The sequence below is a fragment of the Aquarana catesbeiana genome, linkage group LG03 (genome assembly GCF_042186555.1).
Source record: "Aquarana catesbeiana isolate 2022-GZ linkage group LG03, ASM4218655v1, whole genome shotgun sequence".
In the NCBI taxonomy this organism is placed as follows: Eukaryota; Metazoa; Chordata; class Amphibia; order Anura; family Ranidae; genus Aquarana; species Aquarana catesbeiana.
The window spans coordinates 55,794,958-55,808,726 of NC_133326.1; positions in this window are offsets into that span (position 1 = coordinate 55,794,958).

Sequence of the window (13,769 nt, forward strand, 5' to 3'; positions counted from 1 at the left end):
ACCGGAGTGCGCACGCCCCCTACTCGGAACTAGGTATGTGATTTGGCACAGAAGAGCTGCTCTGCCGCCGTACATCTAAGTAAAGTGGTGACATTTGATTTACAGATGATATCAGTTAAAGCAACTATACCAGTAAAATAATAAATACATTAAAACACCGTTCCTCTTTAACCCCCTAGTGAACTTTAGTTAAACATGACCAACCCTAATTACCTCTTTCCTTCCCAATCGATCAACTTGGGTTCAACCTGTCTGCCGGATTTTACATGCCATTATTGCTAGCGACTGTTATAGCCACTAGCAATAATCACTGTGTTCACAATGTCACTGTGAAAACAATGGTTCTGCGAGAGGGAATCCTCTGTCAACACTGACAGTGGTGATGGAGGAATCAAGCTATTTTCTTTCCTGCAACCCGTGGCTACTGGAAGGAAAATCGCTCCAAAAAAATGCACAAAACAAAATGGCATATGAATTGCCATGTAAAATTTTACAATACAAAAGTAGAATGTGGGGCCCATTTCACCATCTTCATCTTCTTCTTGGGTGCTAAAGGATTTGTCTGGAGTGGTCTCTCTAGTCTGTAAATACTGAACTTTAATTGACAGATTTCACTTGCTGTCATCATATTTTTCAAAATGTCTTCCAGCTGTTAGCAGGCTATTATCTATAAACAATTACACACAATAAAATGCATTGTATTCTGAATTTATAGTGAAATACAACCCCCTCCCCCCCCTTCACTTATTACCAGTGCCAGCTCAAGATGCAAGTTATGCCTACATGTCTGTGTTTATTTTACAGAGTTCCACAAGTGTACAGAAAGCCAAGTACAATGTAACAAATCAGACAATTGCAGTCATACAAGAGCATTCCATGCATAGAGTAAGATCCTCAGTCTACATATTGAGCTTATAGAAGACATAAATACTAAATAACTTCCAGTGCTAACAGAATTATATAAATGTCAGGTTTTATCATGTACACATATCCAAAGTATTCCACAATGTTAAACCATGTTATGTAGCAGAATGCCAAACATAAACTGCCTAGGACAGAGTAGGAAAAATTCTCATCACAACACTTTACAGTAAAAGCAACCACCAAGGCCGGGAAGCACAAAAAAATAAATAAATATAAAGTATAGGTTCACTAGGCACAAATGTAGAAAAAAAACTGACATTGCAAAGATACATTAACCACTTAAGCCCCGGACCATTTGGCTGGCCAAAGACCAGAGCACTTTTTTGCGATTCGGCACTGCGTCGCTTTAACTGACAATTGCGCGGTCGTGCGACGTGGCTCCCAAACAAAATCGACGTCCTTTTTTCCCCACAAATAGAGCTTTCTTTTGGTGGTATTTTATCACCTCTGTGGTTTTTATTTTTTGCGCTATAAACAAAAAAAGAGTGACAATTTTTGCTATAATAAATATCCCCAAAAAATATATTACATTTTTTTTTCCTCAGTTTAGGCCAATACGTATTCTTCTACATATGTTTGGTAAAAAAAATCGCAATAAGCATATATTGATTGGTTTGCGCAAAAGTTATAGCGTCTACAAAATAGGGGATAGTTTTATGGCATTTCTATTCATTTTTTTTTTTTTACTGTAATGGCGGCGATCAGCGATTTTTATCATGACTGCGACATTATGGCGACACGTCACACAATTTTGACACATTTTTGGGACCATTGCCATTAATATAGTGATCAGTGCGATTAAAAATGCATTGATTACTGTAAAAATGTCACTGGCAGTGAAGGGGTTAACACTAGGGGGCATTGAAGGCGTTAATGTGTGTCCTTGTTTGTGTTCTAACTGAAGGGGGATGTGGACTGTGCAGGGAAGATGACAGATCGCTGTTCATACTCTGTATGAACAGACGATCTGTCACTTCTCCCCTCAGAGAACCGGAAACTGTTCTCCATGCGCCCCGAGCGATCGCAGGAGCCCGGCGGTGATCGAGACCGCTGGACATTCGTATAGGCTTGGGGGTGCACGCGCGCCCTCTAGTGGCCACAGGGCGACATTACATAACATCGTTTTGCCCAGCCGTGCCATTCTGCTGCAGTACAACTTCAGCGGCTGGTCGGCATGTGGTTAAATAATCAGCAATATAATGCAATGCAATAATCCAATGCAGAGAACTAAGAATTATACTGTCCCTTAATCTGGATCAGTTTTGCCAGCCTCCCAAAGTGAAATTTACTGACAGGACACCAAACATTTACTGACAGCACCATTTTTTTTTTGCTTACTGACACAACACATTACATTTACTGACAGAGCCACATTTTTTACTAACACTTCAAAAAATGACATAAAATAACCCATTTCAGTGCAAATATCAATATTTAAGCTAAAAACATGTACTGTAGCTAGTGCTATTAGTAATGTATAACAAAAGTAAAAAAACATATTTCTCCATTTACATGAAAGCCAGGTTAATATAACCCAGCACAGAGTTCTCCCTTACATCCATCAGAGTCTGCAGGGTTCCCCTTTTACAGTGCATGGGAGAGCTCTATGTACTCTGATGTAAAAGGGAACACTGTGGACTCTGATGTAAAGGAGAACTTTGAAGACTCCGATGTAAGGTGGAATGCTGCAGATTCTGATGTAAGGGGGTCTCTGGTCACCCACCCCCCCTCCTTACACAAGAGTTCACAGAGGTCCCCTTTTCATCACAGTCCACAAAGTTCTCCCTTACATCAGAGTCCAGAGTTCACCTCTACATTAGAGTCTGCAGGGTCCCATTTAGAGTGCACTGACAGGAAAGACTTTGATGTAAAGGGGAACTCTGAGGACACTGATTTAAAAGAGAACACCAGGAGCTCTGATGTTATGTTGGGGGGGGGCAGACTCTGATCACAGACCACCTTCCGCAGAGTGAATACGCTAAGGTAAGGAGGGGTTACTGATATAAGGGGGAACTTTTATATTAGTGTCCCCCTTTACCTTAGATTATTCACGCCCACCTTAAATCAGTGACCCCCCCAACAGACTATGTGGCCTGGCTGGCTGGGAGCTGTCACTGGAGAAGATACATCTGCAGTAAATATCAAATTCACTGTTTTATACAGTATTTATACACCTTAGTTGCTGCTAAATTTTGTATTTGTATGTCAGTACATTATTACTTAAAAATGTAGGAAATAAATGATAGTATATACCTATATATAAAATTATATTACCCCTTATATATGAATTATATTACACATCAAGATGGAGATGTTAAAATGCTTCCATCTTACAACTCTGTATGTTTTCTATTGATTTTAGGCAGTTCCAAAGCAGGCCCACACCCATATTTTTTATTGGCTGCTGCTGTCCGTAGCAGACAATTATAGACAGTTTGTAAATCGGCCAAAAATTTACAAACTGTCCGTGAATTTATGGACAGTTGGTAATCCTGATCTGGATACGTAGCTCACCAAGGGAGACATATAGGGAGGGATTTGTATATCCTGTTCCACGTTTTATTGAATTGAGAGCAAATTCATAGTTTTTTGAACTTTCAATGCAATAGTCCATGCTTTTTTAAACAGAGGGCCAGTTTACTGTCCTTTAGACTATAGGGGAGCCAGGCTGTGACCAGTGGGAGTAGAAAATATGGTCAGTAGGTATAGAAATAGTGCTCCATCATTGGTGTCAGTGGAAGGAATAGTACCTCATCATTGGTTTTAGTGGAAGGAATAGTACCTCATCATTGGTGTCAGTTTAGTAATAGAACAAAATATTACAGCGCACGCATGCACGCAAAAAAGACATTAACCTCCTGCAAGGCTATTTAAAACACCTAAACATTTTTTTAAAATATGGCGATTTGGTCACACCATATTACTATATGGTGCTTATGGGTTAAAACTGCCCGCAAAGCGCCGCTCCAAAGATGCTGTTTTGCAGGAGTTTTTTTTCCCTCCTGCCAGCGCACCGCTCCAGTGTGAAAGCCCTCGGTCTTTCATACTGGAGACACAGCAGCGGCAGTTTCAGGTCGGTTTGCAGGCGCTATTTTTAGCGCAATAGCGCCTGCAAACCGCCACATTTTGAAAGGGGCCTTAGTCTAATTTTCTTTGATTCGAAATTCGTAATCTAGTTACATAATAGTTTTCCTTTATTCGGTACACTACTTGTAAATTAGTAATTGTTACTTTTGTGAGATTGCCTTTTTCGTTGATTCGTACTTTCGTAGGAAATAAAGAATAATAATCCTATGCTTGCTTTTCTAAGTCCTGTACTTACTCCAGTCCACTCCCTCAGTCACCAGACCTGACTCAATCTCCTCCTCAACTGAATCGAGAAAGATTCAGGAATGCCGTGTGACTCAGACACAAAAGGGATAAACTGATTTTCTAAAGATATTAATAAGATACATCACTCACTAATACGCTGCCCATTCAAAAGAACGATTCGAGAAAACGAAATTACGAACATACGAATGAAAATACAAACATACGAAATTACGAACATACATATTAAGATACACTTACACTGTCCATTCAAAAGAATGATTCGAGAACACGAACAAAGGAAATTACGAACAGACAAAGAAACGAAATCACGAACACACGAATGAAAATACGAACATATGAAATTACGAACAAAGGATTGAAAATACAAAATACAAATCATTCGTTATAGATGTCATTTTCTTTCTTTTACTGTTTTGGAGTTTCGTATTTTCGTAAGTTTGTCCGTTCGTAAGTTCGTATTTTCGCATGTTCGTTATTTTGCTTATTCATAATTTTCTTAATTTTCGTATTTTGGTTCTTTCAGCTATTCGGATGTTCGAATTGATCCAAATGTATGAATACTAACAAATTAGAACGAAAATCTATTTTTTACGAACCAAATCGCACATGTCTAGTACAAGGCCTGGGGCTCTCGGTGAGACCCCAGTCTCTGTGCTGGGAGTGCGCCGCGCACCCAGCACAAAGGGAGATAAGCAAATATGCGACCCCACGGAAAAAAAGAACTGTCAGGTGGGTCCGCATATTTGCATACACTCAGCGCCAAGGGGTTAATGTTAATGACTTTGAAAATTAATTTGTTTTTAAGTGATTCTTTTATGCCAGAGTAGTGCTAAGTTCCTAAAAATTGTGTCTCTAGTGTGTTTCACTTACTTAAATTATGAAACATTATTTTGCATTACTAATGGACTTCACAATGCATCACCATTACTCAATGAGCCCAATCATTTCTGAAAGCTAAAAATGAATGGAATGACTGTCTAATGTTACGTATTACATGCTCTCCCTTTTTAGAAATGACTTTAAACAATGCAGTGTAGTGCCAGTGCTGACAAATTCTTCACACAAGTGCAATCTCTTCCTGCACTTATATGTGTAACCTTTTTGCCTGCTAGCAATTATCTGGAGTGCACAGACCATTCATTCATTATGTGAAAAAAAAAAAAACAGACCCGGCACATTGGTGCCTTGTACATATCAAAGCATTTTGGATTTGGCAATACTACATCAGTCACAAGGTCTTCTAGGTCACTGGTCTACTAAATCTGGGCCTGCAATCTGTTTGAAAGGGACACATGTTTGAGATATACCAGATTTATTTTTTTAATTCTTTATTTATATCAAATCAACATACATTCGTAAAATATTCAGCATACTCGTAAAAAATATAATTTGCATAGTTATAAAGTGAAATGGGTTGATTTACTAAAACTGGAGTGAGCTTCCAGGTTTTTTTTTGTCAACGCTTAACCCCTTCAGCCCCGGAAGATTTGGCTGCTCAATGACCGGGCCATTTTTTGCGATACAGCACTGCGTCGCTTTAAATGACAATTGCGCGGTCGTGCGACGCTGTACCCAAACAAAATTTATGTCCTTTTTTTCCCACAAATAGAGCTTTCTTTTGGTGGTATTTGATCACCTCTGCGGTTTTTATTTTTTGCGCTATAAACAAAAGAAGAGCGACAATTTCGATAAAAAAAACACAATGGGGGCTATTTACGAAAGGCAAATCCACTTTGCACTACATGTGCACTGCAAGTGCACTTGAAAGTGCACTTGGAAGTGCAGTCGCTTTAAATCTGAGGGATAAATCTGAAATGAGGGTAAGCTCTGCTGATTTTATCATCCAATCATGTACAAGCAAAAATGCTGTTTTTTATTTTCCTTGCATGTCCCCCTCAGATCTACAGCGACTGCACTTCCAAGTGCACTTGTAGTGCAAAGTGGATTTGCCTTTAGTAAATAACCCTCAATATCTTTTACTTTTTGCTATAATAAATATCCCACATTTTTTTTCAATAAAACTAATTTTTTTCCTCAGTTTAGGCCGTAAATGTATTCTTCTACATATTTTTGGTAAAAGAAATCGCAATAAGCGTATATTGATTGGTTTGCGCAAACGTTATAGTGTCTACAAAATAGGGGATAGGTTTATAGTATTTTTATTATAATTTTTTTTTTTACTAGTAATGGCTGTGATCTGCGATTTTTAACGGAACTGCGATATTGCGGTGGACAAATCGGACACTTTTGACACATTTTTGGGACCATTGACAAATTATACAGCGATCAGTGCTATAAAAATGCACTGATTACTGTATAAATGTCACTGGCAGGGAAGGGGTTAACACTAAGGGGGTGATCAAGGGGTTAAATGTGTTCCCTAGGTGTGTTTTAACTGTAGGTGGGATGGGACTGACTATAGGAGATGGGAGAGATCGGTGTTCATACTTTGTATGAACACATGATCTGTGTCCTCTCCCCTGAGAGAACCAGGATCTGGGTGTTTACACACCCAGATCCCGGTTCTTGCTCTGTCACAAGCGAACGTGGGAGCCCAGCACTCGCATCGGCTCCGGGCACACGCTGCGGGCAGCGCGTGCCCCCCTAGTGGTAAAAAAGGCGATGCGGCGTAAGGTAATGTTGTTTCGCCCAGCCGTGCCATTCTGCCGCAGTAAAACTGCGGCGGCTGAACGGCAAGCAGTTAATTGGACAAGTTGAAGTTAGAAGCTGATTGGCTACCATGTACAGCTGCACCAGATTTTGCACTCTCCAGTTTTAGTAAATCAACCCCAATGCATGTCCAATAATTATAACAGTTATCTTCTCTTAGGGTATCAGCAGGGCCAGATGCGCCTAACTACATGCAAATACATACAAAAAAAAAGTCTGAAAAAGTAGATGCTCAAACAGGAATATCATGAACAAGAGGCCTTAATGTGGTTCTAAGGGCAGAAGTCTTTTTTTTTCAGCTTTGAGCACTCTCACACTTTGAATGACGATCATGCAGCACTGTACCCATATGAAATTTTTATCATTTTTTTTTTTCACACAAATAGAGCTTTTTGGTGACATTTAATCACTACTGTTTTTTTTTTTTTTTTTTGCTAAACAAATAAAAAAAGACTACATAAAAAAAAAATCATTTTTAAAAGTTTCTGTTATACAATTTTGCAAACAGGTAATTTTTCTCCTTCACTGATGAGCACTGATGAGGCTGCACTGATAAGCACTGATAGGCAGCACTGATGGGCACTGATAGGCGTCACTGATGGATACGGATAGGCAGCACTGATAGTCAATGATAGGTGGTACTGAGAAAGCAGTGATTGGCAGCACATCTGGGCACTGATTGGCATTGCTGATGGGCACTGCTTGCCATTACTGATGGGCACTGATAGGCAGCACTGGTGGGCACTGGTTGGCATTACTGATGGGCACTGACAATCAGGTCACAGGAGATTTTACAAAAAAAGGCGTAACATCAAAAAAAAAAAATATATTATAGTGTGGGAGGCTTATTGTATCTCTGTGTATCATCTGTGGCCAGTCACTTCACTGGGTATATGTAAGGGTTTACAACCACTTTAATCCCCATCTTACAACTTTACATTTTCCAGAATGGAGGAGTAAAAAAAAAAGGAGTAAAATGAATAACAGTGATAGAGAAAAATAAATTTGATATTTACAGTCAGTAGGGATCTGGATGCCTTTTAGAAATTAAAATTCTTTTTCCATAAACATTCTGTGGTTTAATGGGAATATTTTTATATGGATTAATTTCTTCTTATAGTACTGTGCTTCATTACGATTCCATAGCATATTGCTAGAAGGGAGCTTAATGCTTGGACAAATATCAGCCCTCAGTTAACTCAGCGGAAGCAAGGCCTGCTGGAGCCTCACCAAGTAAAGGGAAGGAGAGCTACACAACATATTTGTGTAATATCATCAACTCCAATATTACCCTAAAGTAGTGGTAATGTTAAACTGAAACACATTTGGGGGGGTGGATTTTCAATCTCTTGGCCAGTGGAATTGCTGCTTTTCCAAAAACCTCTATGCACTGTATTATTTGCACAAACGTTTCTGTTCCAGACCCAGGCATGTTTAAAAGTATTGAAAGTTGGCTATTTTTTTTTATTTCTGGTATGTAGATGAGTACAGATTTATATTCTACAACAATGGATTATTAAACCAGGACAGTAGTGTTAAACCTTTAATGCCATAAAAATTTTAAACAACAGTACCTGGTGTCTTGACTACAGCTATTTGATTTTGGAGACTGGGTTTTCTTCAAATATAGTCTCAATAATGTATAACAGATATCCCAATACTGCACACCGTACAAAGCAGTCAATTCAAGAGTAGTAGCAGCTTCAGATGACTCTGTCCAAGCCACTCCCCTCCATGACTAAGCCCTGAGCGTGGGGCGAAACGTGTCTGGGGTATGGCTTGGACGGAGTCAGCTGAGGCTGCTACTACTCTTAGGATTGAGCTTTGTATGGTGTCCGGTATTGAGATATCTTTCATAAATTTTAGTTTGCACTGAGTCAGGGAATCTCATCCAACTTGCACCCAACAATGAGACCCACCAAACAGGGATGAGGAAGTTTAGGTGGAGACCCTAAGCCTTATCCAGGTTTATCGATAGCCATCCCAATAGGTTTATGAATGGGTGACATGTTCTAACGATTTATAATACACATACAATATGCATGTTGTTTTAGAGGCCTAAATTATTTTATTACTTAAGGCCCAACTACAGGATCAGCGCACCCTTCCTTTATCCCCCAATGCCTCATTCATTAAAATGTTTTTCAGAATTCATACCTTTTTTCCAGCTGTCAAGGTGGTCCGAGTAGAAGTGGGAGGTGGGTACCTATCAATACTAGGTATCCGCCCTTCCCTCAAAAAAATTACATGCCAAATGTGGCATGTCAGGGGGTCAGGAGTGCTTAAAGCGGAACTTCCACTTTTGGGTGGAACTCCGCTTTAAAGTGGTAGTAAACTCACCTGCCCAACTTTACACCATGTAAAGCATTACAAAATCACTTACATGTAGGTTTTTCTCAGAGTTTACTACTGCTTTAAGTTCTTCTTGTGCCCATGGAAAAAGTAATTGGGAAAAGATCTTTCAGAATCCTCAAACCTGAGCTTCCATGATTGGTTTATGGAATTCCTAGCAGTATTTTTAATTTCATAAGGATGAGAAATTCACTTTTGATGAGACACTTGTACCCCTAAATGCTGAACTGATGAAGCGCCATACCATATCACTGGAATTAATCACTTTACTATAGTAAAGGTAGAACATTCTGTTCATCAGTCATTTTTAAAGATTTCATCAAATTTTCTAGGATGGAAAAGAATCTCTGTATCTAGTGAAAAAATGCAAGATATGGTTTACAATAAGGCCCCTTTCAGATGAAGCGGATCTCTTCGCTGATCCCTGCTGAGCAGGCGGATGACAGGTCCGTGTCTTCTCCACTATGCAGAGCCCACTCTCCTCTATGGAGCGGTTGAACGGAAATGGACTGCATATCCATTTCCATCTGATTGTCATCTGATCTGCCAGATGGATTGCGAATATATCGACGTACGTCTGTTTTTAGCAGATTTTATTGGATCGGATGCCTAGCGGGTGTCCGCTAACATCCGCTGCCCTATGGAGAACAATGGGTAGTCCAATCATTTTGTTAGTTTATGAAATTACACATTTTGAAGGGAACATAGATATTTTACGGGATTAACTATTTATATTTTTCAGTTATTGATTGAATTTTTTTTATTAAATAAAATTTTGTTAAAAAATAATGAAAATCACTGGAACTAAAATCTAAAGAATAATACATGCATTATCATGAAACTTTTTTATTTATTCTACGCAGTTAAATAACCTCAGTCAGTCTCTGTGCTCGGCACTGCACACATCTGGAACGGTTATTCTGGATGACAGGCAGACACTCATAATTAAATAAACATTTCTTCAAGTGCAGTGACTGTGCTGCTCTGGGGTAAGACCCCTTCCTTTTAGGTAGAAACTGCCAATACAGATGGTGAGACTCTAGTCAATTATATCATGGCTGGTGGATTTTGTCTAAAGTAATCAAACAAAGTGCAGTTGCTGCAGGTTAGACATAGCTTTGGAAACTTTATGCAACAGTAACTGGGAGAACCCACCAATCACGATGGTAACAGACCATGCAAAGAATGCCTTAAGGAAGGATAATAACATTATTTAAAGACCCTCAAACATACCGTATATATCTCCCAAAAAACTTTATATTCTGATAACTTTGGTTGTACTATACAAATACTGTGGCTATACTTTTATATTCTCATTAAGTGGCTGTACTGTATATACTTTTTTTATGGCTGTACTTTATATTCTGATTCCGTGGCTGTACTATATATACTGATTATGTGGCTGTACTTCATATTCTGATTGTGTGGCTGTACTCTATATACTGATTCTGTGGCTGTATTATATACGTATACTGATTCTGTGGCTGTACTTTATATGCTGATTCTGTGGCTGTACTGTGTGTGTACAATAAAGCCACAGAATTAGCATATAGAGTACAGCCACAGAATTGGTATATATGGTACAGCCACAGAGTTAGTATCAGGGGCGGACTGATAACTCATTGGGCCCCTGGGCAATAGGAGATTATGGGGCCCACAGGCAATCAGAGATTATGATGCCACAGTATACACACACACAGTATACACAGACATGTTTCTATTGGCTGAGATGGTACTGGAGAGGTGGGGCAGCTATAATCTCGGGATTTTTAGACCAAAAGGATGTCGGTAAGGGACATTTCAGAGACAGATGTAAAAAAAACACAGATTTTTACATACTGTCCCTGGTTTTACTGAGGCTGGCAACCCTGATGGGGCCCCCTAGTAGCCCAGGGCACTCGGGCAGTGCCCGAGTGGCTCAATGGTCAGTCCGCCCCTGGTTAGTATATCAAGTACAGCCACAGAATCAGCATATAAAGTGCTGTATATGTTGGTACTAAGACTATACCGTGTAATCACTGTACATTCCGTGCCCTACCGGATGCCTGTGCACCCACAGCTGGAATCCCACACCTGCTCCCCCAGCCACCTCTCACTCCTGCCCAGACTGTTCTGAGTATCACTCCACCAGGGAAACCTGACCAACCTGACCACTACACTGACCACTACACTGTCCACTGACCACTACACTGTCCACTACACTCACCACTATACTGTCCACTACTCTACACTGTCCACTACACTACACTATCCACTACACTACACTGACAACTACACTGTCCACTACACTACACTGACCACTACACAGTTCACTACACTACACTGACCACTACACTGTCCGCTACACTACACTGACCACTATATTGTCCACTACACTGTACTACACCGACCGCTACACTGACCACTACATTGTCCATTACACTACTCCAGTGGTGTCCAAACTATGGCCCTCCAGTTGTTAAGGAACTACAACTCCCATCATGCCTAGTCATGTCTGTGAATGTCAGAGTTTTACAATGCCTCGTGGGAAGTGTAGTTCCGCAACAGCTGGAGGGCCGTAGTTTGGACATCCCTGCACTACTCTGACCATTACACTGACCACTATACTGTCCACTACACTACACTGTCCACTACACTATGCTGACCACTACACTGACCACTACACTACACTGACCATTACACTGACCATTATACTGACCACTATAATGTCCAGGTAGCAAGGGAGGCTCCAAGTACCAGCTGGTTTTCAAAATAGCTTCTGATGGTGGTGGGTTTCATTCTGTGCCAGCTGGTTTTTAAAATAGCTTCTGATGGTGGTGGGTTTCACTCTGTGCTTGTGCCAAGTTGTAAACCCCATGTTTACCCTGCACAATGTGCAAAGACTAACCCATACAAGCAGGAGTGGAAGCAATGCAGGAGCACAGCTGGAGTCTGAAACAAGCAGCGATGATGAGTGGGTCCAGAAAACAGGCTACGAGTCAGCATGGGAAGCAAACAAATGAACCTGAGACAGAAGAAGCTGAGATCAGTTTCAGGAGATCAATCCAAGAAAAATGTTAGGCAGAAAGAGAACTCACAGGACAAACAAAAGTGTTGTTTGGGCATCGGAAGCTGGGACTGGGTTCCTATAGGTAGACACTGCTCCTCCAAGAGCCTCACAGAGCAGATGACATAAAAAACCTAGAAGTCTATGAAGTCCAAATAGAAGCTGCACTCCTCACAGTGCTCAACCTTTTAATGATGGGTGTTCAAAGCGAATGCCACGGATGATGCGTTGACAAAACCAGATTCAAAGAAGCAAACTCCCCAGCACTCCAAACAAATGCGTTTCATGTGTTTATTGTGAAGACAGCATCACATAAGAAACCAGTGTTTTGGGGACTCGCAGGGTCCCTTTCTCAAGGCAACATAGTGACCTACTATATTGCCTTGAGAAAAGAACCCTGTAAGGCCCCGAAATGTCAGTTTCTTATGCCTTATGTGAAGTTAAAGAGAGGGAGCCTGGTTTCAAAGGAACGAGGAAAGTAAGTGATAGTCACTTGACATCCTAGAATCCATTCTCTTCTCCTCCAATGGTGGTGGTGGGTGGTCCTCAGAAAATCTAGACTGCCCTTTCAGGTTTTAATGCTGTCTGTATTCTCACTGGGGAGTTTTATTCTTTATATTAGTTGCAATAACAAAGGCTGAAGGTATTCTATGCATGAAGATAAAAAACCTTTAGTGTGCTGCTCCCTTCGCAACCCACGCTTAAGCCCCATACACACGATCGGATTTTCCGACAGGAAATGTTGGATGTCAGACTGTTGGCAGAAAATCCGACCGTGTGTATGCTCCATCCGATCGTGTGTACACAAGTCCGTTGGACAAAAGTCCAAAGTACAAACACGCATGCTCAGAAGCAGAAGCAGTCAGTCTTGTAAACCAGCGTTCGTAATGGAGAATTAATATTCATGACGTGCAAAATTATGAAATCTCCAAATGCAGCGCATAATTCTCTTCTTCTTTAATGGGATAATAATGAAGCTGCTTTGCTGGTGATACTGATGGAGTTATTGCAAACAAATTTTCAAAGGCTTTTTTTTTCTAGTGATATCAAGAATAATATATATATTTTTTTATTTGTGCAAGTTACCACAACACCATTATTCCCTAATTTATAAGATCAAAGATACAACTATGTTGGTGTCCCTTGTCAATTTTACATTGTATTTTTTTAATGTAACTCCCTACTCCCAAACTGTTATTTGAAGTAAAACACATAGCCAACTATTATTCTCCACATTTTTTTTATTGTGCATTAAAAAAAAAAAAAATTAGACATGCTATCTGCCAATAGAACTTAACCAAAAAGTGCATTCTATGCATTCAAAAATATAGAAAGTATACCAAATCAAATAATTTTTCCTTGTCAAAAGAAGTTTATTGAGTATACAATGTTATAAAGATACATAAAGATACATAAAGTAAGTTTACAAGGATCTATAAAGTAA